Here is a 24,648-nt window from a genome sequence, read left to right as displayed (position 1 = left end):
AAAATGTATTGTAAGTAATAGCATACCAAAACTCCTTGTAATCTTAAATCACAAAAAACTTATCATTACTTAAATTTTCTAATTTTTTTTATGAAACAGTCACATCTTGAAAGCATATCAAATTATTCACATTACCTGTGAAATAAAGTATTCAAACTTACACATTTATTGGCCCCTAATAAGCAATAAATCACTTTCTTAAAAAAGAAAGCTTATGTGATGTACACATTGTAGAAAACTTCTAGTGGCATAATTATTAAAACTAACAGCTTGTACCCCTACAGCCTGACTTGAGTTTGAGAGAAAGTTCAGAATGGAGTAGAGGAATTAGCTGATGAACTTCTGTCAACTATAGCAGTAGCCTTCATGAATAATTCAATATATGCCCCATTCCCTCTATGTCTCAGCAGACTAACAGCTGCAGCTCTCAAATGACAAGTGCTATTTTTTTTTCAGAAGCTTCTGAAAATAGTATAGTGATTATAAAATAACATATATAATATAACAAAGTTTTTCACTCCCTGCTTTTCTCTTCTTGCATCTAACTTACCATAACTAGTGAAGTCTGACAGTAGAAGAAGGAGTTTTCTTAACGAGTTTGTATGCATTATGCAGGAAGTATATAGAATCAGTTGGGAAAAGAATTGGGGTCCTGTATTAAGAATATGGTGCTTTGCCTTGTTAGAACTCCTAACAAAACCACATAATTTACCCAGATTAGTGTGCCCCAAAAAATCAGAAAGAATTTTTTGCTTTGTACATAAAAGCTACACATAAGAACTTTTATAACATCAATTTTCATGCTGGTTTGATACAAACAGGAAGAAACTTTCTGGTCTGAGGTTGTTGTACAGAGTTAGATATTTTCTGTACTGTTCCGTATTTCATACTGAAAATTTGGCACTTCAGGATGTTAAGAAATTCACAGAACATGTTCAGTGAATTCTCTGACATGGAACAGATTTTATCTTGAGCTATCAAGGCTTCAGAAAACGAGGAGAAAACCTTAAGGACACTGTAGCACAAATTTCACTGATGACATTGCAACAGCGTATTGGTACTGACAGTGCCATCAGTCCAGCTTAGGTGGAGAAACGACCTTCACACAGTATCTTCTCAGATTTCAATAATTTAGAATAGAAACGGAACAACTGTATCGTATTGTAACTGTATTGAAACTGTATTATGCAGAACTGGCAAAGGAAACAACACTAGGCAAAAATCTAATCACTTAGTTACTCAGAAAGAGACCTTCCATCACTGTCAGGCCTTATAACTTAGAGAAGGGGATCTCTCAGATAACTATACGTAAATAATTTGAATATTTTTCAGTACAGTGAAAAGACTTCCGTGGCATTATGTAACAGTGTGTACCTACTTAAAGAAGGAAAACATTAGCTTAATATAATGCTGAAATAGCTATGCACATAACTGTTTCCTGATTTACTGGAGAAGCTACTGTGTGCAGCACTTCTGACTGAAAGCAGTAGTGGGCAAAACCTTTTTGATGATACAGACCAAAGGATCAGCTTGCTGCTTTGCAGGTTGTTTTATATAAATAGTACTATAATCCTTCTGTCCACGAGCCAGCTTCTGTTCATAGGAAGTGTGCTCTAAGCACAAGAGAAGAAAACTTTGCCTTTCATGCCCTGGATATATGCCATAAAAACTAAGCAGATATTGAAGATTTGCAGGTGGTCTTGTTGCCAAGAGATATACGGAAAGGTTTCTTTAGCTTCTCTTTTCCCTCCTTGTAATGAACTCTTTCTATTCTCAGTTTCAGGAATGCCTTGGCTCTTCCGGTTCATCGCTATGACAAGATCCTTTCGTGGTTGAGTAGCCCAATGGATCTTATCTAGGCATCACTTTAACTGGGATGCAAATTATTGAACTGCTCAGTTGAGTAAGAGTTTCATGTGCTTAATGTTTTTCAGAACTGGAGTCCTGTCCCCTATCCATATCTTTTCACAGACACATAAATTAGATTATATGACGAACTGCAATTCATATTGCCAATCTTAATACAAAATACTGAAGAGAGAGGTGTTGTTCTGCTCCACCAAATTAACATTTTCTATATAGTGGGAATCTGTACAGAGAGTTACAATGAGCATTACAGTTTCAACGGCTTACATTTCATTTTCAATGGTTAAGTTTTCAAACAATCTAAAACAGAGTTATAAGACTGGAAACAACAAAGCTATCTGTCTGTTCTTATTTTCACATTTTTTAGCTAACAGAAATCAAAAGTTGGAACAGCTATTGAGATAGTGTGTTTTTAAGTTTAATAACACTGCCAATTTCAAAAAATGTCAACACAATATTAGACAGCTGAAGAAATCTCTGTCATTTACGCAGTTTTCAAGATAACGTGAAAGCCCTCATATCGCCGGGCTACTTTGTCCATAGCCACCTTAACACAGTTAATTCAATTAATTTTTCTGAATACTGTGAAAAATATATTCAAAAATAATATTAAGACTCAGTGGTCAATTGTGAGTCCAACCAGAGAGCCTCCTTCCCTCCTACATTATGGATGAGTGTAAGTTCTTCTAGAGTGACATGTAGGTAAGACATACTGGGGCACACAGATAAAAAAGGATACAGGCATTTTTAAAGACAAAAAAGTCCTAAAACAGATAGTGCCTTCACTAGGAGAAGTACTAGCCTAGGAAATACAAGCTATCACTGCTAGTGTCACAAGTCTCTTTGAAGAGCCCTAGTCATGACTAATACATTTTGGGGGACAGCTCACATCACAGTAATAGGCTGCCTCTGCTCATGAAAGGTCCACATCTAAGCTGATACAGAGCAAAAAATGCTTCGTACTACTACAGACGTAAGTCTCCTGAATCAGAAACTGAGACTACTGGCAAGCCATTGGAAAGTATTTTTATGTGAAAAAGCTCTCACTGTCCATACCCTGTGAACCACAAGAAAATTTAATTTTTCAATGTTGCTTCTACTTTACTTTTCTAACGCATAATCATAAATGATTTTTTTAGCTCTTTTGAAGTTACTATTAACTGTGTAAGAAAGCAAAAAATGTAAATATGCACATGTATATATTTTTCTTATACTTAAGATCAAGACCTACGCACCTATTCTATAGCTGTCTATAATTCACCCTACCATTTAAGCAACTCCCAATATTTATTCCCTAAACATCACTGGGAGACTGAGAATAATACTGCCTATTCTATGAAAGTAAGGAATGGAAAGCTGAGCTACCTAAAACTGATAGCATCCTTGGAAAAGCAGCTTCCAACCTAGATGTTTCTGATAATCACTTGATCAGCTTTCCGATGTTTTTTTTTTAAGATGGAAGTTATTAATTATGTATAAAATGTGGGGAAAAAAAACTTGACTTTATGTTTTCTTCTTCATGACACATCTATTGCTAAGTTCAGCAGTGATGTCTGAAACAGATTCTGAAACCAGTAAACTTACGGAAGGGAGTGCTATAAAATAAATCCTCAGCTTTAGAATTTATCATATGGTTTGTCCAATCTGGAGGTGTATAATTTCATCTTTTTTACTATATCAGGTTCCAAGTAGGATCATGAAGTACCAGGCAAACAGATTTGAGATTCTTGTACTCAGCATTTGCATCCAAAACGAATGTATTGCTATGCTGAACTGCAGTTCAATTTATAGATGGTGGGTTTTTTTTACAACAAAGTATAATTAATATGCTTAAGTTTAAAAGAAAGTGCTTTAAAAGAAAACAAGATATATAAGTGTTGACATAAGGATAGGGGATTATTTTCCACAGGCTTTCATTTGTTTTTTGACCTYTTTCCTGAAACTTCATAAAGGGATGTCAATTCTCATAACATATATTAGGATGTAAAATCTACCATTTCAGTAATGTATTCTAACACTCTTTTCTAACACTCATTTCACACCGACCAACCTACTTACGTGTGCTAACCCTACTGTAATCTTAGTCTTAAAAGTGTAATAGCTAAGTGGTAACTATTAACATTTTTGGAGTTGAGCTAAAAACCTAGTAATCAAGGAAGAGCGAAGCATAAGCAACCTTCTGAACAACCTACTTCCTCTTAAATTTCTTTTTCTTTATGTGCGATAACTGATACACTAAAAATATTTAAGTCTCAAAAAGAAAATATATTAATGATTTTGATCCAAAAAAAATTTTGGACTAATTTTAAAAGTCAGAATTATTTGCAAAAACTCTAGAAAGTTCCAGCTTGTTAAAAAAAAAAAAAAAAGTAATAAAAATATTGGCAATAGAATCTGGAAACAGCTTACAGTCATCTTCCAGTCCAACCTGTCTATAAAACCAAGAAAAAAACTGTTTGGGATACTTATATATATATCATTCCCATAGACACACACACCAAATAGAAAATTATATACAACAAAAACACTAAAAATCATTATTATTTCTGTGCCACAATATAGAAGGACCACAAGTCTAGAACAACAGAAGAAAGACTTTCTTTTTATAAAGTAACTGTATACATGTGAATAAAGAGCACCACGTGTTTATGGACTGATTATTTTTATGAGGTCTAACTGTGGAGAGACATTTTGACAGTTTTATTTACAGTCAAAGGCATGCCCAGAGGCATGCAAGCATAGTTTGAAAACCATATATACACGTATACATATATATACACATATATACATATATATAAAGTATGCATCTAGATATGTATACGTATGTGTGTGTGTGTGTGTGTGTGTGTATATATATATATATATATATAAAAATAAATAAATATATACTATGCCCTTAGGAAATGATTTTAAGAAAAACCACTGCCTAACTAACATGGCAGTCAGCCTATCACTGAATATTTCTGGATAGCCTTTTCAACATATTTTTCCTATCAAAAACACAAAATCTGAAATGTGATAGTCAGAATTCAGTGTTTTAAGTATACAAAAACATATAAAGGCACTCCCCCAAAAGAAATAGTGTATAAAAATACCTTCTAAAAATAGAGATAAAAATTCTTTAAATATATTTAATTTATGTTAATGTATATATGCAGCTACTTCAGATGCAGCCAAGTCACTAAGCTCATTAAATCAGACTTTGATTTTGGGAATTAATGGAGATTTCCACTGTTGAAGAATTAATTTTTTAGTTATCAAGAAAAAAAAAAATCCAAAGATATCAATCCTTCTGAACAAAGTGTAGTTCAAAGACGGAAGTTAGATCATTAAGGATGAAAATAATAGGATTACAGACAACATCAACTTGTAAAACAAATTATATTCTTTAATAAACATCTAGTCCATACATATTAAATGTTAACAGTTTTTTTTTTTAACAGCTGGGGCTGTAACCTTAGCTGCCCAATGTGGAATTTACTACTGTCATCCATGTTCTCATAGTGGTGGAGGTAGAAAGCAGCAAAGCACTAACTCAAAGTTATGCTTACCACGTTTGAGTTGTTGATTTATTTTCTACTGGCAAAGACATAATGGGAGCATCCTATCACACCATAAACACTATTATTCTGGTAAGACACCTTCCATAAAGTTTAACTAATACACTAACTCTTGCTACTGAACAATGAGAACAACTGCAGGACACTCTTAATAGCAAAACTATCTGTATTTTTTTTTGTTCCACCTTCTCTGTTTACCTTGTTTGGTTATACCCTTAATTCTTTAAGGCAGAAGCTGTCCATTAATGCATATTTGCACAGCACCCAGTCCCTGATCTCTGTAGCTGTTACCACAGTATGACAGTAAGTGGCAACAATAAGTTTCTAAAGATTTTTTTCTTAAGGCAACAAAGTCTAAAATGGTCAAATTACATATTGCTATTTTAGGCTACTTAACCTCTTACTGGACAAGTACCTTTTATATGGAGGAGTATACTCTTGTACAATATCCTTTTGTATGCTTCACATGCTTACGATTCCAGATTTTTAGGTCATCAGCAATATTTATAAATTGGAATGTAAAATTTAAAAGAAAGAGTATAATATTTTCTAAATAAATATGGGGACTATTACAACATTTACTCCAGAATGGCTGGGAGTAACTGCCACCACTTGAAACAGAGAGGTTTGCTGACTGTAGTGTGATGATTTTCTATATACATTACTTGCAATCTATAATTCATAAAGTAGGAATTTCTAAAAGCTAAAACATTAAACAAATATCCAGTTTAACTTGATGCAGAGTAGCCTAGATAAAACCCCATGACTGTACCATATGTAAAAAATAAAAAGAATGCATTTATTCTCAGTTACTTTTTAGAAAAGAGAACCCTGTACAAGTGACTACAGCAGCATGTTCTGTCACATTCTTTCCATAAACTGAGCCCTGTCAGTGACAGCAAAACAGATTGTGTGCATCTGCTGGGAAGGAGCCAGATGACAGTGGAAGAAACACACATGGATACCTTGGCACAACAACTAAAGAAGAAGTAGAAGAAAAATGGACAGAAAGAAGCAGAAAGTTCTAAACTTTAATTAAAATAGTCTAACAAAAGTGAAGTTATCTAAGAGTCTGTTGCAGCCTGCRTGCTTTACTTTGTAGTGTAACTTTGTAAAAGAAACTACATATTTATACTGTACATTGTCTTGTTTACTCCCTACAGTACTCATATGGCCACCATTCCCACAGTGTCTGGGTGCCGTAGAATTTGCTTCGGGGAAATATCACCCTCATTTAACAGTCAAGGAATTGACGCATCCACAAAGCGAACTCCTCACAGTCATATAAAATATGTTCTGGAAGAAGGAGTTAAATCCACACCGCCTAAATCCAGGCTGCCATCCTAAATGCTAGAATATCCTTCCTGCACTTAGTTATGCTTGCAGCCAAAAATGTTGTTATAGTTAAAACTGACATTAAACAAATTCCCTTCTAGTACTCTAGCATTACAGAACTAGTGAGCCTGACAAGTTAAATTAGCACAAATGGTGACTGAGTCAGCTTTGCTGTTCCTGCTTGCAGCTTCTCAAGTTTTACTGTTGGCTATATGGATTGAGAGCCCAAGACGGCTCTAAAATGGATCAATGAATTACAGTCTTCAGTACAGAACTTCCACTACAAATAACGGTAACTGTGTAAGCTCATATAAAAGCAGAATCTATTCTTCACTAATGGTTAAAAAACAATSCCAGATTGACTCATCATGTCAGCAGAACTGTGTACTTTTCAGGAATGAACTTAGGAATTCTCTGGAGTCTCCAAAATAAATCCTATAATCTAGGTGTTATGGGAAAATCACATCATTTCCCTTTGGTCAATCCCTTGAAGACAGAATAAATAGATGTGGAAAGTTTTTTGTTTATTTGTTTGTTTGTTTTAAGAAAATTGTATTCTAATTACAAGCACATATAAACTCTTCCAAATTTTACAATGATATCCATTTTTGCCTAATATATCAGCAATAAGATATGACTGCCAGCTGAGTAAAGATTAGTATAGCACCTAATGGTCTGAACAGCAAAAGACATCTATTTAGAGCATCTGGAAGCCTCATGAGGCCAACAGTTTCAGCCTGTTATGTATTCCATATGCAGTGATTTCCTAATATTCTCGTGGTATTTCAGAATCGCATTAGCAAAACGGAATGACTTGATATTCTAAAAACTCATATATATCAAGAGAAACCTATACTTTCCTAGCCTGAGAGAAGGTCCAGAACAGCACCTTGAGGTTCCAGCTCATTTCAGAATGTGTGAACGGCACCACACACATACATCTTATAATCCCCAAAGGGAAACTTTAAAAACTTCCTAAGTCTGCTTGTAATGCTCTTGATCAAAGAAAYAGACCTCCACGTATTCTCCTCAGTACCATAAGTGTGGTCCGGAAGAGAAGATAAGGATATCTTCTTTTGAAAAGTTTTATCCAAGTAGTATTTCTGTTTCTAATGAGTTTGGAAATGGAGTCAGAGTGAAACTGAGAAAAAGAGGTGGATGTTAATTAACAGAATGAATGATAATTCTGTATAAAAAGCAGCTTTTAGTAGATTGTCACATCAAGTCAGAATACATGAGCAAAGGACATAGTTTCACGTATTCAATTACACCTGTGATACTGTTAAATAATCGTATTAATATCTTTGTATGTAAGTTTTCTTTGTSAAATCAGAATTTCACTATTATAGTGGGAAAAAAAGGGAGAAGCAGCACAATTTTACTGCCAATAAGCTATTTCAAGATCATGTAGCTCTTAGATAAATACTGGGTAAGAATGAATATCTGTACAACTTTTTAACCAGAGATGTTTTTCTTCTTCATTTATACAAGCAAAATAATGCAGTCAGGAAGTCAGCTTTGGATTCACACACATATATTCAACACAGTAACATTAACTGTCCAAGAAAGTGGCTGAAGAGGCATGTGTGCTAGGCCACAAGGTCTTTCCTAAAGGACCACCCAAGCTCCACTGCGGATAACTGAGATCGGCCCTGTAACAATTACTTTTGAATTATTTGTTCTCATAAAAGGTTTATTTATTTAACATTCTCGGATACCCTGAGCAATTTATCTCACCTTAAAAAGGTGCTTCTGTCTTAAACAATCTATAATCAATCCATTAGTCATTTATAGCATGTTCATCGTCCTCATATCCAAGCTTCTCTTCATGTTCTTAATTCCTCTCCCTAGATTTCACAACTCTGCTAGGCATGATATGTCTCAGTTCAAGAAACAAACTCAAGTGAAAGAATGAGACCACTAAAAATTACCAAAGGCTRACACTAAAGTATTTGTTAAAGAAGTAGTTTCACATATTTAGATGAATACATGCCTAAATGTAAAAATAAAAGGCATGTTCTTCCTTATGCATTGTGTTTTACAAAGAAAAATCAGACTTTTCAGACAATGTAACAGAAATTATTGCATGGAAAGGAGCTACTTAAACTAGTTTTAAGCTATATTATGGACTAGAAACACAGAAGGATTTGTATTTTTTGAGGATGAGAGAGAAAAGATTACAAGAGACCAACTCAATAGCTAAGGAGCTATGGCATTCCAGTGGAACATGATTCAATTACAGTACTCCATTTAATGAGTATTTAATTATCTATGCAAAAATAAGATGGCCTCAAAATGGGAACCGAAGGGTAGCTTTCTTCCAGAATATGCTATAGCCAACAGATTAAGGCTAAGAGAGAATCACATTTTCTGTGAATTGCTCCAAATTGAGAGTAGGAAGGATTTCAAAATAGGTTTCTCAGATCCTGCATTTGTGCTGTAAAAGTTAAACCAGTGGTTATTAAGAATTTATATACTTAATCTGGAGTCATGGATTCCAATAGACAAGAAGACGTGTAGCAAAGTAAAACCTAAACTCATTTTTTTTTTCATCTAGCCCTAAGTCCTTTCTAATCCATGTAGGTGCATCCAGGCACCCTGAACAGATTTTAGCTTCTACAGCATATCATTGAAGTCGCCAGTTTTCATCCCTGTTTGCCTGTGGAGAACTGAGACTCCTTGAATAACAGACTTGCACAAAATAAGTTTGTAGCTGAATTTAAAATTAAATTTAAAGGTTTTGAGTCACTGTCTTGCATCCTATGCATTGGATCACTATGCAGATTCTGCACTTTATTTGCACACCTTTTCACCTTGTTTCTATTGCCTTAAATATAGTAGAAGAACCTTTTCAGGGATGACAATTAGTTAATTCACAAGTTTAAGATATACAATATATTTTAAAAATTCATCTTTTATTGTGAAGTTTGGTAATTCATATTAAAGGATTCCTCTTCCCAGTCTTTTTGGAAATCAGCACTGATGGGTTGCAAGTAGCATTGGATATTATCACATTCAAGAATGTTTAAAATTTGGAGCACATTTTCAGAGCCGAATTTACGGAATGTTCACTTTGTCAATAAAAAAGACGTATTTTAATCTCAGATATCTCATTTAGATCACTTTATATTTAAAGTGTACTCTCTATGCATGCATGGTAGTAGATTTTTGTTTAATCATTCTGAATTTAAGATTAGCATTTAGAGCAACATATGAAAATAGGATGCTGCTGAAAGTCTTTTTTTGCAAGTATCAGCAGAGGAATCTTCACAAAACTATTCTGCTACAGTTTTCTTTGTGATGTTAAAGAGATCTCTGAAATATCTACATTGTATTTTGAATTAATCTCTATCAAACATGGAAGCTCTATTTTTAGGATGATGTTTAAATTATAGAGCAATCTTCTGATGCATTTGTGGAATAGCTTCCTTTTTCCAATCACATCTGGAAAACAGTAGAGTAAAAGGAGAGAACAAATACTTTCTGGTCATCCTCAAAATTACATTTTATCAGAAATCTGGAGAACTGCTATACCAGGTCCTGTCTGGGGTAGTCAAAGAACTGATGGTCTCACAACAGGTTTCTCTTTAATCTTATATGGAAAAATGTGGTAGAACATAGCGCTACTGCTTTACAGATGACATTTAGTGACTTGTAACAGAAGGCAGCACCAGAAAATCACCACTTGTCCAGATACATGACAAGTACTGCTCTTCAAAACAGACCAGAATATCTTTATTTTGTGTCATGCCTCTTTGCTGCATCATGTATTATTTCACATTGCTATTAAGTGATAGAAAAAAAAATTAAACAAAGAACACACTCTGCTTCCTTTGAGAAATCCAGGTGCATTCAGAGAAGTATTCTTCTGCAGGATTAGAAGTAGGAAAAAATTCCTAACAGTAATAAAACTCCATGCAAAAATAACATTTCTTCCATTATCTTCTCTGCACCTGTCATAAGGATTCACATTATAACTATCGCCGCTCTATCTTATGCCTGATACATTTTTTTAACATACGAACTTTCCAGAAAGATAACTCAGTAAGCTATGCATTCMAGACGGACCATTCTGCTGATCATCAAAGAATGTAATATCAAGCCCATGACAAATAACTGCTAGAAGTATAACTGAACTAATCATAATTTTTCTGGACGGGGATTTAAGCACTGGAACTTGTACTAAATATATACCCTCATTTTGCCTTATCAATATCAAATTTTGGAAAAAAATACAAAAATATTACCCTAATTTTCAACTTGTATACCAAAAATGTTATTAAAAATGTAGAGAAACATTCTTCTGTTTCTGTCCTGTACATATATATATTTTTAATTGTAGCAGCAACAATAAAACAGAAGCATCATATACTTAGCTGGAATAAGTCTATTTTGTTCTCTCAGTGAAGATATGCAGATTTCTGCCTATCAAGCATAAAGGTAGGCATTCTCCATCTCTGTACATAAAATCACTGGCAGTTCTGCTTTAATTAGGTAGTTCGTCAATCATTCCATCATGCTTTCTTTTAAGAAAAAGCAGGAATGTTATATTCTAATTAATATACATTTTCAAAATATGATTTTAAATTATTTCCAATTGCTAACAACACGTCACATACAAATAAAAGCACTAGTAATTCATCTGCCCTGGGTTACTTTTTTAAATGTTTACCTTTAGGAACTTTAATAAAATTCTGTTTCATTCTTAGTTTCAAATGAGTCTGCTGGTATGTAGGCTCTTGCTAATATTTAGGGTCATATTTCTGATCTCTAAAATTTATGTATGTGTGTTTCGGATAAAGCTGTACTTTTTGTGTGCCACTGCGAGGACACATTCTCTGGCTCAGTATTCTAACATAAAATACGTGTCATATAGAGGTTTGGATAAATGTGCAGTTTCACACTTAYTTCGTATATTGCAGCAGGGTAATGAGCTGACTTTTTCTCATTATACTGTTTAATCAATTCTTTATCCGTATCTTATACACAAGATRAAAGAAGAACAGACCACTTTTCCAGCAGTCTGTGGGCAAAACAGGATATCATCAAATAATGCTTCAAAGATCACCTCATAGTATAAAACACATTTAAATAATCATTGTTATTATTTTGTTAAAACTGTTGCCCTACGTCCACTATAATTAAGGCTTATTCATAGCAAGCCAAATTCTATACACTTCAATAGGAAATACGTTTGAAGAAAGTCTGCAAGATTAAGGTTTCAAGTTTGACCACAGCATATTGTCCACTCTCCTCTGTTTGGATACCACCTTTCCAAACACTGCAGAGCGACATTTGTCTTCATCTTCCTAGGAGCCTTCCTCTTTCACACTCATTCTCCCACTCCTCACGTTCAGTATTGACAGGAGCTACATTCAAGAAAGGGATGAAGTAGGCCTAAGAATAAGTGATCAGAATAAGCTATCTCCTAGTAGTTTCTCCAAATATCCTCTAAGTGTACTAACTTTTCTGCAACCAGAGGGGAGCTCCTGGCAGCACATGCGCAAGGCTAAGCTGCCAGGATGAAAGGGTCGCCCGGCTAGTGCTGTAGGAGGGCTACAGAACCTCAGTTTCCTGTGATTTCCCTGAGACCCACCATCTTCAGGGACAGCCTTTACACCTAGCCCCAAAGAAATGATCTAAAATAATCTCCACTGGGAATTCCATATGGAATTTTTAAATGAAAAGTGCCTTCCTCAAGCATCCTGCACTGCTAGATACGTTCTGAAATACTTYTGTGCCGATCATTCAACAACTAAGAGTTACTGGGATTAAAATAATGCACCATTATTTCAAATAGAATGACATACCACAATGCCTTTGTCATAGGAGGAAGAATTTATTAGAAATTAAATAATAACATGTGCTACTATGTTACTTGTTACTTAAATTACTAAAAGTAACATTTCACGTGGACACTGTTCTGCATTATGTTTACTTTTGCAGATATGTTTTATAAACAATTTCACAATCCTCCCTCCTTGTCCTTTGTACATATTTTGCTAACGGCTATTGATTGACTGCTTAAAAGTAAATACTGAAATTTAACTGAGTGTTGGTTCCAGAAATGACATGCGTCCTGTATCTACAAAAGTAATCATACATAATGCTATTTCTAACTGAGTTTGCTTAACTGCACATCTTGTGATCACGGCATGAGAACTAGAAGACAGTAATGTCTTACATAAATTCCTTACAGGAACACATGCATGTGGTTAATAATAATTTTCATGATAAACTTTACTTAATCAATTATATAGTTGAAAAAAAAAAAAAGAATCAGAAAAGATCTATTGGGTTGAATTCTAAGTTTCAGATGAGTGGTGCTTTATAACCTGGGAATGGGAAGCATAGGATTTTTATGCCATCTGTTCTATTCCATTCGTAATCTGTGGACTGCCCTATGGTTAACTCAAGGCAGTAGATTTTGACTTCCCAGGACCTACTCTGTTGGTGGTGATCTCTGAAGCTCTCTATGCTCAAACTCTCAAAGCCCTCTCATGTCAGAGAAGGTGGCAGGAGGCAGAGATAAGCACATCTACCCTGCTAAAGCAGCTGGTTTAGGAATTACAAAAGGGACCCAGGCTAGTGACCTGGATGGTTGGATTACTGAATCCAACTTGCAAAAAACTTTATTCCAGATAATATTCAAATAAACAATTCTCAAGTCAGATGGCATACTTCTGGAATTTCCTAGGATGTTTTTCTACAATCTAAATACATTTATTAAAAAAAAAAAAAAAAAAAAAAGAAGCTTCTTAGTAGAGGTCTGTTTAAATAACAGTCCTATAGCTGCCTTAAAGATTCTTCTCTATGCTTCTCTCCTCTTTCAAATTTACTTTCTCTTTTCAAGAGAAGAAGCAATGTAACTAACTCATGAGAAAACTCTATTGCTTTAGCATGTTAACTGTCCTGGCTGAACAATGAATGCCATTTGCATACTCTGAAATGCTTTCAAGATGCAAGAAAGTTTACAGGATAGGATACTATTCGATGTTTAGTTAAATAAATGGCAGATCCCCAAACTGCCTCCTTCTAGTTTAAAATTAATGGAGGAAAAATGTGAGACAAACATGGGTGATGGCAGAGCACAATCCTAAAACCTGGATTTTTTACCTGTTTTAAAACCAAGCAGCAATTCACAGCCAAGATCTGCATGTGTAGATTTAACTCTCTGTATTCAGCAGGAAAAAATATTTTGTATGCATGTAGGCATCTAAATTTACCATATTACCACAGATTTTCATCACTAACCAGTAAACTTACGATTTTTTATTGTAAAATCACTTAATTTCTCTTTGAAATTTGCTTTGTAGAACAAGTATCTAGGAGATCTTGCCTTTCTTGAAAGCTTTACAATAACAGGTTATATTTCTGATGTTATCATTAAATTGATCTCATACTTTACAGAAAAATGTGTGACATTAAAAAGTGCAAAAAGTGCTCTCAGCCTTCGCTGCTTCTTTATCCTGTTAAGAGTGTATCTGACAGTTCAAATACACAGCCACAGCCCGTAAGTTATATTTTGTCACATTGATGCTTGGTAACTTTTTGAAAATTACATCCTCCCCTCAAAAAAAAAAAATCTACTGTTGTATGATATAAATCTAATATAATTGAATGCTTTCTCAGGTATGCATGAGTTCAATGGCCAGACTGAACTTGTAAGAAAAGGACATTATATTTCAGTCTTTAGCACTCCAAGTTCTGTTTCAATAATTTACACACAGAAATACAGTTTCAGAGGTACTGGACATCCCCTTCTACCATTGAAAGTGTAAGGTGCATGTTTTGCACACTTGAAAACTTGCCTAATACAGTTTTTTCTTGTTTATATGGCATTAAAATAACAAAGAACATTTACAGAATGTGACAAATTAACTATTCTTTAAGGACTACAGTAAACGACCGTGTCTCAAAATAATCTTTTTTTCTCATTTTACTTGGCTGTGAGGTACTGCGGGTTATTTCAAACACTTCTATTTATTGCCTATTTCCAAGAGCCCACTTTTGGAAACACAATCCTACCAAAACTTCTTAAATTCCCATTTGAGACCTATAATATGTTGTTGAAAAGTAGTCTAATGAACATGGGAAACAAAAGGGAAAAAGAAAAGGGGAATATATGCTACGCATGATACAGACTTTTCAAAATATAGCTAGACAAAGCTGGAAGCAAAGAAAATTGAAATGTGCTTTGTAGTGTCCATTAAGATGAAACATCTCAGTTTACAGGAGTCTCTGGTTTGATTATAAAAACATACACAAAATTAAATACATAAATATTAATTTTATGTATCACATAAGATGAAAGCAATGAAAAAACAATGTTTACATTTATGGGTGACTCATTAGTGTTTTATTATGTGAAACACTAGGAGGCATCAGTTGGGTAAAAAAAAGAGTTTTTTTTTTAGAAAAAGGTAAGAAATTAGCATAGAAGTAATCATCAAGGAACATTAATAGTCCCAAATCTTAAAGGGTATATGTTATTACTAAATTATGCAAACAGCTAAAATTCTATATTCTCATTGATCTGAATAAAGGACATTTAATTTGCTAACTATTTTCAGGTCAGAGTACTATGTTCACAGATGCAACACAAAGTATAGCTGTATATTATATTTTTAAACATAAGAGCATAGTTCTAAACTAAGATGACTTACTTGTTCCTCAGTATAATACTTTTTGATAAAACTGCGAAACACTGACACCTTTTATGCACTCGCTTCTGCACGTATGGTCTTAATAGAGTAAGTGCTGTGGATTTAGTACAGTCCTTTGAGAACTTCTAATTGCTATTGCATGATATCATCTAGGCAAAAATGTTCCTAAAAATCACAAGATAATCATAGACTAAATTTTAAATCTGTTTTCCAAAAGTGATGAATAAACAGTGTTTTTGAAAAATTATGTAACAATGCTACAAGTGGCTCTTCCTTCTAGTATCAAGTCATACAAACTTAATAAGCTCAAAATTGAATTTTCCTTGCTTTAAACTGCATTTAATAATGACTAAGCAACAGAGTTATAGTTGTCTTATAAAATAATCAATTGAAATTGAAGTGTGCCTTGCCATGCTGCAGCAATCAGCTTTTATCTCTCCCCAATCAAAATGACATGTGAACTGCCTAATCCTTCTTTTGTAAGGCACATAAGACTTTGTTGTCACTGTTGGTTTTGTGAATCGCCTCTATAAGCTGGTCTGATTTCCTAAAGATGACAGATCCCAGTGAACAGACAAGCTCTATTGCATCGCAGTCAATGAGACAGTGAGATTAAGGTGGGGGACTGAAGACACCATCTTTTAATCACCTGTCCACATGTAAAATTGACCATCAGTCCTGAGAAAATTACCTTAAAGCTGGTCACAAGAGTCCAGCAATTCCCATGTTTAAAAAATAGAAAATTAAGAAATTATTTTTTTTTCCAATTTTTCACTTGTACCACCAGTGGTGCTTGCTGACCAGAGTTCTACGCCCATTTTGCTTTTGAAATAAGATACAGAAAAATGTATTTCCAACCTTTCAATATACCAGGGTACTAACCCTAATCTTAAACCTAAAGTTTTCTAGCTGTTTTGAATTATGTAAGGGTTTTTTTTATGTTTTATATGTCTAAATTGCTACAGGGTCTAAATGTAAATGTAGAAAAAWTTCTCTATTAATATTATACAGCAAAACTTAAAAAGCTTAAAATATGTCACAAAAATAACTGCTATGGTTATACGTCAAAATGCTGAAGCAGAGACCACAAACTTTCTGAAATTCTGTAGCACCTTACTTATGTTCATCATCATAATCAGTGTTTTCAAAAAAATTTCATTTTATGTTGTCTGATTTTTGGATTAATTATTATGTAATTTGGAATAACTATGTCCAACAGGTAAAAATGGAGTCAACGTATCATAAAACAAGTGATCATTCTTTCAAACATCTAATATCAGTTCCTGACTTCTTGCTTAATGAGACGTAGAAATATTCCTTAGCTCCCTGTGAAGATGAACTGAACTATTTTGCTGAACAGTAAATTAACCTGTTACAGAGAAAAGTAAAATGAAACAAAACTGGCAAAAGTATTCAATATACAACTCCTGTTTAGCTCCTATGTAGTTAACACACTAAATAGTGAGTTACTCAACTCACTATCAAAATTTTTCAGAGGTAAACTTTTCAAAAAAGCTTTAGAAAGGTTCRTTTCTTTTTGTCTAAAATGCATTAGATATTAAAAAAAAAAAACTCCAATGCTGTTTAAGATAGGTGTCTCTCTGTCTTCAAATATACATGTTCCAGGGCCACAAATAAAGGGAGTTTGTGAAAAAAGAATACCATATAAAGTTTTAAGAAAAAATTATCTGACTACTATAATGAAAGAAACTTCATAGTAAGTATGCATCTGATTATCCATATGATACTCCAAAATTAGCAGCTCAGGAACATAATTCTAAAACATTTCAATCTCACACACTATTCATCATTTAGCACCAATTCCTACAAGACTTTTTTTTAAGCCTGTGTCCTTTTTTCTTGGTCAAGTAATCTTAACAGCCGACAAGGATATCTGACTCCTACACTCATTTATAAGGTAATTGAAAGTGATATTCCTTCAATCTCTATCCTTAAGAAAACTGTGGGACAAGCACTATGTTTAGGTCTTMCATGGGCCTGATCCCGCAAACCATTATTCATATAACTTGTCCACTTTCACACAAGTAGTCTCAACGTTATCAGTGGTACTAGTTCTGTAGGTACTGTTTGCGTGAAAGAAAGTCTTCATGTTCAAGCCCTATAATTTTCTCTGTAATCTATGCAAAGTATATTAGTAAAATATATATATATATATATATCAAGTTTTAAAAATAAAATTATTTGTACTACAAGGAATGCAGACACTAAACTAAACTAAGGGCCATTCTCTTAAGTTCTTACCCAAATAAATTTTCCATTACTTCCAAAGGAACTTAAGAATGAGCAGAGACTTCACTATTAGACTTAATATGAATTATGTATTCATGAATATAGAAAGAATAAAACACATAAAAAGTAATATATGTATTTTAGTAAAACTGATAAAGAAACTCTTGTATGTTTTTTGACTTCTTATTAAGTTCCTAGAATCATGTAATAAAAATAATATACAAAACAATAAATCCCCAAAGTGGTCAGTTGCCTGAGTGTTTGGACTGGAAATCAGAATGTAATACAGAGGTTAAAACTGGTTCACAGGTGGTTATATTTCCATGCCCTGCCAAGCCTCTAGGGATTAGAGTTATTATATTCCATATAAACATCTTTACTCTTCAACCACAATACCCTGAAAAGTGCCAGTAAAAAGAAAACTAGTCATATTTTCATCTAATACAATTGGTTCACCATTCATCTTGCAGTACTTTTAAAGTAGAGATATGAAACTAGGGCAGTTGCCATTAAGCTCATCATTAGATATGTGCTAGGAAAATTCATTTTGTGTCAAGACAATTCTCTTCTGATCACCAGTGAAATATTGGCAAAGTGCCTTTCTCTGCTTAATTCTCTTAAATCTTTAGTCTTAAGCAGTGTATTACAGTATTTGATTTTAGGATACAGGTATTTGCTAATAATAATTGCTATATACAGTAGAAGAAAATAGAACTTTTCTATAAAAGATAATGTTTAAGTTCCCACAGTGATTCACTGAGTTTTGCTTTGCACTGTGCTGCTTTGTTGTTTTTGTTGTTGTTTTTGAGAAAAGGAATTATTATATTGGCTTTATACTTGTTCTATTTTTCAAAATGACAGAAGGTCACACTAAGTTTTATGGAATATGTTAGTATTACAGTTACATACTGCACCAATAATCTTATCAGTGCCTCATTTATATTAAACTTTATCTCAGCCCAAAAGTAACTGTACCACAACTAAAATAACCAGTTCTGTAAGGCTGATTAGCTCTACTTCTTCATGTTAAAAAATGTAAAGATTACTTTACTAAGCACTATGTAAAGACCAAAGCATACTATTCCAATAGAGGTATGAAGCATATCTTAAATCTCCACAACAATAAAAGGAGTCTTTCCGTCTCAAACTTAAGCATTCAAATGAAAGATGCACAAAGTTAAACACTTACAAGCATGCATTACCTAAACTCAAGAACTGAAGAGCTATGACACAATGAAGTTTAAGAGCGTTTCACTCTTAAACTAGATTGTTTCCTTAGTCTGATAAATCAGGGTGCAAGCACTACAAGGTCATAGCATTTGGTGAACTATTAAAACCAAATAAGCTTCAAACACTTTACATTATCAAGCATAAAAATGACGTGAACTAACTTCATCAAAGTTTAAACACTTATGACACTGATAGGGACGAGTCTGCAGTAATTTGACTAGACAGTGATTTAACAATGTTTCTTGTCTGAAAAGTTACTTTAAAGCAATTGACAGTGCAATCATCCCCTTAAAAAGTCTGCAAGCTTTTCTCTCCCTCAATTCCAGTCCACATACACCGATTGATACATTCTTCAAAGGCAATAGGAAACGTACATGGGGCTTCTGTACAATGCCCACTGTATTTTACTTTAATGCTGAATTTCACATGTACTTACATTATAAACATTTAGCTGTTTAGATGATCAGGCTAGTCCTTGAGATATTTTCCTTTCTTAGGAAAAAGAAAAAATCCCTTTACTTCTCTTCCAGCCTTTAAATATTCACCACCTGGTTCAACATGCAGCCTCCTTGAATCACACACACAACCTTCAAAGTCAATCCAATAAGCAGCCAGAAGATGTCTGGTGTGTGCCTGTGTGTGTGTGTGTGTGTGTGTGTGTGTGTGTGCTTGTGCGTGTGTGTGCAGCGTGGAGGAGGAGAAAGTGGCTGAGCTGTTGGTCGGATTAAAAGTAACCGGACTCGTCCTGAAAGCGTCCAGGAAGGAAGTGACAGCAGGCGAATGGGAAAAGGAGAGCAGCTCACAGCCTTTGTAACATCGCGGAGAGGAAGGGGGGAGGCAAGGAAGGGATTCAAACTACACGCCTGAAGAGGTGTCCTTTTCTGCTTCTCTCCCTCTTCCTCCCTTTTCTTCTCCTTCTCTGTGTCTCTATTTCTCTCTCTCCCACAATCCCAAACGAATGACTCTCTCCTCCCGAGCTGGAGAAATAATCAGTTTCACTCTTGCAAAAAGGGGGCGGGATCAGATCCCGAAAGCGTTTTAATAAAACAAACATAGAGCAGCAGCAGCGGCAGCAGCTCCTCTCCTTGCCCCTCTAGTCTAAACTAGATTGATAAATTACTCCACTACACTACTTTAATTATGTATATGGTATGCAGAATAAATCACTGAACATCAGCACCTCAATCAAGCACTTTTTAAATGATAATTGCATCTTGGGTGAATCAATCTTTCCATTCCTGACATTTTGCTAATTTTAGTTTTACGGTGGGGGTAATGGCATATGCCACACGCAAACCTAATGACAATCCTTTATTATACAGAGTGAACACAACACGGCGAGCCGGTGCATATTTTCCCCCTTCTGGCGAGGTACAGTAGCAGGAAGACGCTAGCAGCACTGCGAGAAGCGGGAGAGAAACAGGCTGGGGCAGCTTGGACACAGGCAGAGCGAACGCTGCCCGCTGAATCTGTCGCCGCTGAAACGGGAAAGGCCGCCCGCTATCCCCCAGTGGCAACACTGGCCCAGCCAGGCTGCGCTGCCCGCATGCGAGGAGCTGCGGGGCGGCGCGTCTTTGAAATATCCTCCGATGTCGCGACCCGCGAACGCCCGCCAGCCTGCGCGGCCGCGCTCCCCAGGCACACGCTCCGCATCGGCGCAGCGCGGCTTTCCTGTGCGCAGCCACGCAGGGAGGCACCGGGCAGCGCCGCGGGCGGGGGCGCTGCGCGGGGCGCTGCGCGGGCGGCGGAGCCCAGCCCGCGCCGCTGCCCCCCAGCGCTGGCGGCTGCCAGGCCAGCAACTTCCTCACCAGTTTGGAAATGTTTCCACAGCGCAAGTCTGCAGCCGGTGCTAGGTATTTTTAGCCCGCGTGACATTTCCTACACCACCTCCTTGCACCTTTCGGGGGCTGCTGCTCCGGAGCGCACAGCCCAGCTCCGCGGCTCCYGAGTCTCGGGTCCAGTTGCCGGTGACTTCACCCCGGCACGCCGCACAGGAAGCAGCGCTGCGCGGAGCAGGAACAATCCTGGTGGCAAAGTTGGGGGCAGCAAACAAGCAGCCACCTTGAGCAAACAGGAATGCTGGCTAGATAAAATGCTGCTCGCTTAATTGCACAGGTCCAAATCACAGCCWACTGTCTGAGATGGGCTCCTGTCAGGCTTATCCACAGAAATGCCCTATTCCCAATGCACTGTGCAAAAGGACAGAACGTTTTTCATATGTCCATTTGCTTTTATAACCAGACTGAAAGGAGCGTACTGTCTGGAAGTCTGAATCCAAATCAAGTACATGCAATAATTTGTGAGTAAAACCGGACTTTGCAGATACTTGTTTTAATTTTTATGCAGATAACCAACTTCTACAATCCTTTGAGAGCAGCAGGAGACTTTACTGAGGCACAGATCGTCATTTTTGTGACAGATTAAGGTACTGGAAATGGGAAGAGCACCTGGTAAAACCAAAAGCCCGAATTCAAACAACAGTGATAAATATATATTTAGTTGATTTTCACATAAGTTCTTGGTCTTGCAGTCTTTCCCCCTATATGCATCCCACTGGGCCACTGACCTACTTCTGAAGTTCCATATTTGTCAATGAATAAATGCCAACTGTACTTCTCAAAACATGGATGCTCAAAGCACGGTCAGAGCAAAAAGAAGCTAATGGAGTTCTAAAATGCAGCCTGCAATTGTTCTCAGCTCAGATCCCCAGAGAGTACCTTCTACTGACTACGGGTCTCATCATGCCCTACTCTATCTTGATGAGATTTAGATACAGAGAATGGGCAACTCTTAATGGACAGAGAGTTACATTCTGTAAAATACACTTACAACAACAACCACCACAACAGCAACAACAGTGATACTGATGTGCCCAGGACCATCATGCAGCCAGAGGTGAGCCAAGCACATTGTAAATGGTGGCGAGGGGCACGTATGCTTGGCAGTGTCAGCAGTGGATGCCGATACAATGTTGGGAAAGAAATGTTTGCTCAGCCCCAGGTTTGGCATGAAACACAGCAGGAAAGGGATATGGAACAGTTACATAGGTTGTACCCACACTATGCCTTTTCTGCAGACAGTTTTGGTCTCCCAGTGTGGCACCTAACTTTCCAGTAATATTAATATTTTTCTTAGTGGCAAAAATAGAAAACTGTGTTAATCCTTTGCACTTTTGTGCTCCAATTGAAAATGACTGTCATGCAATTTTTTTGTACAGGGTAAGTAAGTTTTCTGGCTAGTTGATAACACTGCCCTTCAATAGGCAAGACGGAACTTTAATACTATTTTAGCTTAAAAGTAATTAYTAGAGTAGGCAAATATTTCAGAAAGTAACATACACAGCAGCTTAACACATCTACTACATCTCCATGTAGGCTCTTGTGGCCTAATCTTTAAATAGTTGTGACCTTCACATATGAGAGTATCTTAAAGCCATGCCAAGTTTTTGTCATGAGTATAATTCATCAAATCCATGTAAAGGACACCTCAGTTTTTAAAATAGGGTTCAGATACTAGATGGACAGACAGATAAGAGGTAAGGAATCATGCTTTCTCACTCATCTCAGGGTTAGATAAGGCACAAAATTTTGCAGTATCTTTGGAAATGTTTAGAATTTTTCTATTTTGCTGCATTTAATTTTAAAATTTGGAATAATTTCAAACACTTTCATCCTAGTATCTGTACTTGTACTGATGCTCCACAAATGGACCCTTTTCAAATTTCTTGCAAGAGAGTCAGATCTACTCCTTTTCCTGTTGACAGGTTATGTGTAGGTCTGCTGATAACTTTTTTTTCTTAATCCACCATCTAATGCACACACTATTTTAAACAATGAGACACCAGTGAAAATGTAATAGTTACAAATACAGTTCCCCAAAGTTTTATTGATGACTGAAGTGTGTCCAATTATCTCTTTCCCTTAAAGTGTGATTATCTCAAGGTGGATTTATAAAGCATTCATTGCTTTGAAGATGATATTCAAAATCCATTTTTATTCTTTTGTGAATGCTGAATGTATTTTTTCCTTAGGAGAAATGAGACTGCCATCTTACATCATTTAAAGATATTTAAGCTGAAAAGCACTAAGGTTACTATGCAATGATCTACCTCCTTTGCATCTTAACCCTGGGGTGGCTTAGTTTCTATTTTCTGTTTAAAGTTCTGTTCAACCCCACTCCACGCCTCGCTCTCTTCCACCACCTCCCTATCTTATAAGAGCAACAGAGTATAACACTTCTTCCCATGTCTGACTGCTTTTAAACTTGGCCCACGCTGGGTGCAGTGCTTGAAGTGAGCTTTACAAAATTATTTTAAAGTGAGCTGGGGCGGTTGCCACAGCAACCCACCCTGAGAGAAATCGAGGCTATAGATTAATCTACCCCACAAGATTATTCAACAGCACTGTATTTGTTCTTCATTCATTCAGAATATTCCCTCAATCCATATGCTTTTATAACGAACAAAAGCTATAAATTCAGATAGTTTCAAAGATAATAGAATATATATTCCAGGAACACAATTTAAATGCTTTATAAACCATTGCAGAGAGCTGAGATGTACATGATTCCTTGCAAAATCATTTAATTGCAAAAAAATATTTGCAAGGTAGGCACAGCTGACACATGAACTTTAAATAAAATGGCATGCCATTACTAAAATGGTGTTATATACATCAAGCAATGATTACAGAAAGCCTTTGTCACAGGTGTACCTGTAAGTACATAATACAGCAGAGTTTGCTCTCCAGGCTTTGCTTTTAGCATTAAATCTGAAAACAATAAATAGTACTTTGTAATATTAAATGCAATAAATATTAAACACTCACCACATACACCCTCTTTATTGTCAAAATCATCCGCCTCCAATGCTTTACTTAATCTTTTCCATAGTAGTTACTTCACAGTTTACAATTCTTGTTCGGCACCTTAGATGTTTAAAAGCACAAAAGTAGTATATTATTTAAATGCAAACCTATAGCACTTAAATATATTTAAAGAGATTTATGGAACAATTTCTATAAAAAGAATATGAGTCCTTACTGGTATGCACTTAGGCCTAAAAAGAATATCACTTGTAAGTAGCTTAAAGTTTCAGAAGCGGTAATAAACTCCATCTGAATCCTACTTTAGAGATGCTACACTATCAATAAAAATATAAAACTATTGATTTTTAGACTGTACTAATCTTCCAATAGGTACTTAGAAAATTATTTCTGCTTTTATGCGCTTTTTGAAAAATGTAGTCGTTCATTGTTTAACAATGCCAATTTAAAAGACTGCGCCAAATGCAAAAATGTTAAAGCTTCGAATATTAATTTCTTCCTTCTTTTAAAAACTACTGTATGTTCTGCAGCTACCCAGGGAAGTTTCCCCTCGGGCCTGCCTGTAGGAACGCAACAGTAAGTACCATTGGGAGAATTATTTTAATTGAAATGCCCATTTTTCTTCACACTAGTTTGGGGGAAAAGGGTGTCCTTACATAAATCCAAATGAACGCTGTGACACAATGGCGTGGCCGCACTGACAGCTGCCGTTTAGAGGGGTGACCGGCGTGCTTTCTGCCTGCACCCCGTGTGGCCAGACACCACTTCGCCTCCGCACCGGTACCTCCACTTTATTTGGAGTTTGGCGGTCGTTCGCTGCAGCGGCGCGAGCACCCGGCGCGGCGCGGCGCGCTCCGCGCAAGGCCGGCCGGCAGCGCGGGCGCGCTAGGCCACCGGCCGCCATCTCCGCGCCCCCGC

At 36.0% G+C, this 24,648-nt stretch overlaps 1 protein-coding gene across 8 annotated transcripts in view; it reads right to left on the bottom strand.

Annotated features, from left to right (window-relative positions):
* Positions 1-24,648, bottom strand: part of MEF2C (myocyte enhancer factor 2C) — a 141,543-nt gene that overhangs the window by 106,744 nt on the left and 10,151 nt on the right. For 5 of the 8 annotated variants that reach the window (XM_085316697.1, XM_085316626.1, XM_085316690.1 and 2 more), the window contains exon 1: positions 19,344-19,849. The gene's annotated coding sequence lies outside the window, so the exon portion shown is untranslated. Of the gene's footprint in view, positions 1-19,343; positions 19,850-20,715; positions 20,735-23,733; positions 23,833-24,386; positions 24,558-24,648 lie in introns of those variants that run through there. The other 3 variants (XM_085316635.1, XM_085316646.1, XM_085316662.1) reach the window with 3 other exon arrangements.

This window comes from Rhea americana, unplaced genomic scaffold, assembly GCF_003343005.1.
Source record: "Rhea americana isolate MKP2758 unplaced genomic scaffold, rheAme1 scaffold_114, whole genome shotgun sequence".
Lineage (NCBI taxonomy): Eukaryota > Metazoa > Chordata > Aves > Rheiformes > Rheidae > Rhea > Rhea americana.
Note: the sequence above shows the minus strand (reverse complement) of the source record. Positions and strands in the feature narration are given on the sequence as shown.